Source organism: Pyxicephalus adspersus, chromosome Z, assembly GCF_032062135.1.
Source record: "Pyxicephalus adspersus chromosome Z, UCB_Pads_2.0, whole genome shotgun sequence".
NCBI lineage: Eukaryota > Metazoa > Chordata > Amphibia > Anura > Pyxicephalidae > Pyxicephalus > Pyxicephalus adspersus.
Window position 1 is genome coordinate 85,700,900 of NC_092871.1, and position 6,088 is coordinate 85,706,987.

Sequence of the window (6,088 nt, forward strand, 5' to 3'; positions counted from 1 at the left end):
CAGCCTTCCCTACATTAAATCTGCCCCCCAGCTTCCCTTTTTATTAAATCTGCCCTCCAGCCTTCTCTACAAAAAATCTGACCTTCATCCTTTCCTACATTTAATCTGCCCCCCTCTTCATTGAATCTGCCCCCCAGCCTGCCCTCCAGTCCTGCACAGTTTCTCCTCTCCTGTCTTTATGATTTAATTGCACACAAAATAAGTGTATTGAGTTTACTGGTGTATTCCTATACCACAACTGGCAGATTGTGTGTATTATCTCAGCACTATACTCTGAGGACATCTGGTGGTGAGTTCTGGCAATGACACCACCTTGTACTGACATAAAATCCCTCTGTGTAACCCAGCACTGTACTCTGAGGACATCTGGTGGTAAGTTCTGGCAATGACACCACCTTGTACTGAAATAAAATCCCTCTGTGTAACCCAGCACTGTACTCTGAGGACATCTGGTGGTGAGTTCTGGCAATGACACCACCTTGTACTGAAATAATGTGTAACCCAGCACTGTACTCTGAGGACATCTGGTGGTGAGTTCTGGCAATGACACCACCTTGTACTGAAATAAAATCCCTCCGTGTATTCCAGGCTTGAAATCTGCCCGCAGTTGGCACAGTATGCCATCAAGCTTCTTTCGTGCCTGGCATCCAGTGTTCTGTCTAAAAGATCCTTCAGTGCCGCTGGCGGAGTGGTAACAGACAACCGATCACGACTGTCTCCGGAAAATGTCAATTGCCTCACCTTTTTGAAAATGAATGAAAAGTAGTAATGACAGCTGGAGGTGGAGAAGGAGTCAGTGGAGGTGGAAGAAGAGATGATGATGCGGTTGCACCTCCTTCAAGAGAACGCAAGTACTGCTCCCACTTTGGTTTGTGGTTCTTGCGCATGTGGGAAAGCAGGGATGTTGTACCCAAATGTAATCCGGCCTGTCCTCTGTAAATCTGCCTGTGGCACAGGATGCAGATTGCTACGCACCCATCATCGTCTTTCATCATTAAAAAGGACCACATTGCAGAGGTGCGTGCAACCACTCTGCTGCTCCTTTTCATTGCGTTCCTCTGCATCTTCTGGGTGCCCTGCATCTGCTCCAGCTCCATCTTCCCCATGGTCAAATCATCTCTGACTGTTCCCCTGCTTGTGCCCACTCATCTGTGCGTTCTTTAGGACTCACATGAGGCAGATTTGCGGCCCCTTCCATCCCCAGTCAGTTGTTGCTGTTGCTGCTGCCTTTCCTCTACGTCTGTTTCGGAACTGCTGCTAGCCCTTACATGCATCGGTGGTTCCCAGGTAACATCACGGTCATCAACATCCTCATTTTGATCTAAGCCAACCTCTGCAAATGCAGCCACTGATGCAGAACCCTTGCCCAGCAAGTGCTGACCACACTCTCCAAGGGTCTCAAGCCTCTGAAATTTGCACTGACAGATCCTCAGGCTGTTCGTCAAACAACAAGAGAGAGTCATCGGGAAGTACAGGCACATTAGCCACGCTAGCCCCTGTCTTTGCCCCTGTCACGGCTGTGCTGGTTGCTGCTGCTGCTGCAAAAGAAGAGCCTGCTGCACTTGAGGCCCCTGGGACCCCGTCCACAATACTCTCAACTTGACGTGGCTGTATGATTGTAGTACGCCCTCTCAAAAAATCTACTAGCGTACTGGTGCTCCGCACACATCTCAGACCTGTTTGACAACTTGTGCTATTGCCTCAAACGGTTTGCTGCTAATGTTGTCCTTAAGAGGCGGACTCCCGGGGAGTATGCCCTCTGCCAGAGGCGGCAGGTTGCCCAACGTCATGCCCTGACGTTTACCGGACATCTTTTACTGATTCTGGAAAAATGCACCCGTACCAAATGGTTTCTTTAGTAAATAGCAAGTTGTGTTAGAATGAAATATCTGTATTGTTTTAGGAGAAATACAGACATGTTTCTGGCTTTTTTGATGTGGAATCAGAATAAAATATCTGTATTTTATTGGGAGGAATACAGAAATTTTTCTGGCTTTTCTGATCGATAGAAGTGCTATCAGAATAAATTATCTGTATTTTTTTTAGGAGAAATACAGAATTTTTTCTGTCTTTTTTGATAGCAAGTGGGACCAGAATAAAATATCTGTATTTTTTTAAGAGAAATACAAACATTTTTCTGTTTTTTTTTTATAGATAGCAAGTGCTATCAGAATAAAATATCTGTATTTTTTTCAGAGAAATACAGAAATTTTTCTGGCTTTTTTGATAGCAAATGGGACCAGAATAAATATATTTTTTTGAAAGAAATACAGACTTTTTGTTTACTTTTTTGATAGCAAGTGGAATCAGAAAAAAAAACAAAACATTTTTTTGAGTGAAATAAAGAATTTTTTGGGGCTTTTTTGATAGCAAGCGGAATCAGAATAAAATATCTGTATTTTATTGGGAGAAATACAGAATTTTTTTCTGGCTTTTATGATTGATAGCAAGTGCTATCAGAATAAATTATCTGTAATTTTTGAGAGAAATACAGACTTTTTTCTGGGTTTTTTTGATAGCAAGTGGGAGCACACTAAAATATCTGTATTTTTTTTTAGGAGAAATACAGAAATTTTTCTGACTTTTTTGATAGCAAGTGGGACCATAATAAAATATCTGTAATTATTGAGAGAAATACAGATTTATTTCTGGCTTTTTTGAACGATAGCAAGTGGGACCAAAATAAAATATGTATTTTATGAGAGAAAAACAGAAATTTTTCTGGCTTTTTTTTATAGCAAGTGCAATCAGAAATAAATATCTGTATTTTTTTAGAGAAATACAGAAATATTACTGGCTTTTTGAAAGCAAAAGTTATGATAATAAAATATCTGTATTTATTGAGAGAAATACAGATTTATTTCTGGCTTTTTTGAATGATAGCAAGCGGGACCAGAAAAAAATATGTATTTTTTGAGAGAAAGACAGAAATTTTTCTGGCTTTTTTGATAGCAAGTGCAATCAGAATTAAACATCTGTATTTTTTTTAGATAAATACAGAAATTTTACTGGCTTTTTGATAGACAGCAAGTAGGACCAGAATAAAATAGCTATTTTTTTTGAGAGAAATACAGAAATTATTTCGGCTTTTTTGATAGCAAGTGGAATCAGAATAAAATATCTGTATTTTTTGGGGGAATTACAGAAAGTTTTCTGTCTTTTTTTTAGAAAGCTCGTTCAGAATAAAATATGTGTATTTTTTTAAAGAAATACAGAAATAATTTTGGCATTTTTTGATAGATAGCAAGTGCGATCAGATTAAAATATCTGTATTTGTTTAGAGAAATACAGACATTTTTCTAGCTTTTTTAAAAGATAGCAAGTGCGATTAGAATAAAATATTTTTTTTGAGAGAAATACAAACATTTTTCTGGCTTTTTTCATTGATTGGAAGTGGGATCAGAATAAAATATATGTATTTTTTGACAGAAATAAAGAATCTTTTTTGGCTTTTTTGGTAGCAAGTGGGAATAGAACAAAATATCCTTGTTTTTTCAGTGAAAAACAGAAATTTCTTTGTCTTTTTTGATAGCAAGAGCTATCACAATAAAATATCTGTCTTTTTTTAGAGGAATACAAACATTTGTCTGACTTTTTTGATAGATAGCAAGTGCTATCAGAATAAAATATCTGTATATTTTTGGGAGCCTAATTGGTGAAATAAATTCTTCCAAGAGTACCCATTCCTTCAACTCTCTGTTGTGAAACCAGTTGTCACGGATAACAGGGAGGGGAGGGAAACAGAAAGGTTATACTCAGGACTAGGCCTCCAATGGCTAGGGAAAAGGTAATGATCACCCCTTGCAGACACCCTAACCTAGCCCTGACTCCTAACAATATGAATATCCCCTGATGGTGGGAATACTCATACACAGGAACCTAGGCCCTACTAGCCCTGCATAGCCCTAAGAGTAGTGACTGGCTTGAGACTACTGGTTCCTTCCCTTATGAACGACCCAGTGTCTCCCTGAGGCCTAGTAAACAACAAAAGAACAACAAAACACCAAAACACCAAAAGTAATTCAACTTATCTTAATAGCAGATATATAAGCAGGAACTCTGGATAGGACAACACTCCAGCTCTTCATATCCCAGCAGTGAATATCAACCGCACAGCATGAAGTGTGAGGCCAGACTAAATGGAGGAGCAGTAATGACCACCAGCTGCAGCTGATACACGGGGTGTGCTCATTACAAACAACAACACAGAAACAAGTAAAAACAAAGAGACTGACAGATAATCACACATGCAGCTTGTCTGACAGATCCTCAAACTTCTGTCACGGAAGGGGCCGTGACACCAGTCTATTAGGCGCACTAAAACTGATGCCCTATAGTAGGATATAATATCTGGGGCCCATGCTCCTCCTCTATGTTTAGGCTTGACCAGAGACCTGAATGGTAGTCTGGGGGGCTTCATATGCCATAGAAATTTTCAAAATAACCTATGTATTTTATGTAAATAGTCAACCGGCAGGGATATAGGAACTGATTGAAATACATATAATAATCTGGGGAGGATGTCCATTTTAGGAGTGTTTATACGTGCACACCAGGAAAGAGGCAGAGAATCGTATTTCTGAAGATCAAATTGAAGTTTGCTATACAGTGGGAAACAGTTAAATGTGAACAATTTAGAAGAATCCGATGTAAGCATTATACCCAGGTATTTAATAGCTTTATTGCAAATCCTAACAGAAGTATTAGTATTTATGACTGACATTTGAGAAGAATCTAAGGTAACATTGAGAATTTTAGATATGAAGTAATTTACCTTGAAATACTATATAGACCAAATTCATCAAATTCCATTAGTATTGAAGGTATAGTGACATGACGGGATGTTATATACATAAGCAGGTCATCGGCATATAATGAGAGTTTGGATTGTGTATCACCTATCGTGACCCCCTTAACATCTGGATTGTGGCGCAAAGGCACAGCCAAGTGTTCCATAATTAGAACATATAGCAATGGGGAGAGAGGACATCCCTGTCTTATGCCATTCCTGATTTGAAAAGAGTCAAATCAGAGAGCGGGCCGTTAAACCGCACACGGGCAATGGGTGATAATGCTGCAATTCTAGAAACCATACTGGGGCCTAGGCACACCTGATGTAGCGCTAAATACATAAACTGCCAGATAACCCTGTCAAAGGCTTTTTTAGTGTCTGTTGACAGGAGGCGTCTATTGTGTCTGTAGATTTGGTAAATGGGGTTAGCAGGATAGTCTTAATGGTGTTGTCTCTAGCTTCCCTTCCATAAATGAACCCAGTTTGAACCTTATGTATCAACGAGGGCATGTGTGGGGACAGTCTATTAGCTATCAGCTTAGAGAATATTTTTGCATACACATTGATTAATGATATAGGTCTGTCATTAGAGCATACTGTATGGTCTTTGCTTGGTTTGGGGAGGATCGTAACATGTGCTTCCAGGCTCTGTGATGGAAATGGCGTGTCTATAGATACGGGGGAAAAAAGTTTAGTCAGGAAAGGGACAAGAGTAAGGGCATGTAATTTATAGAACTGTGGGGTAAATCCATCTGGGTCAGGACTTTTCCTAGTACGTGTGGTGAGTATGGCAGCAGAGACCTCTTCTTCAGAAAATGGAGATTCTAATTGCGATATCACTTCAGGGTCTGGATGTCATCCCGCCATTAGTGGTTCGGATAGAAGGTATATATGTGGTCGATGTGTGCGGGTACAGACCTCGTGTCAAAAGTCTACCACATTTTTCCCCATATTGGTATATTAATTTGAGGAAGCGATCCTGGTGGCATTGATGTGCTAAATCATATAACTTCAATAGATGGGTTCTAGTAGCTGTCAGTTCTAAAAATACATCAGGGGCCATGTTTTGTTTATGTAAATATTACAAGGAATGGATTTTATTAGATGTGAGTTTAATATCTTGTGATCTAATCTTTTTAAGCCTGGCTCCCTGTTGTATTAGGACCCCCCGAACAACCGCTTTCATAGCTTCCCATTGCATAGGAAAGGGAAGTGGCGTCCGAAACATGGTCCCCAATAAAATTGGTAATAGTGTAAAGAATTGCCTTTGCGCAAAGAGAATCTTTGAACAGGGAG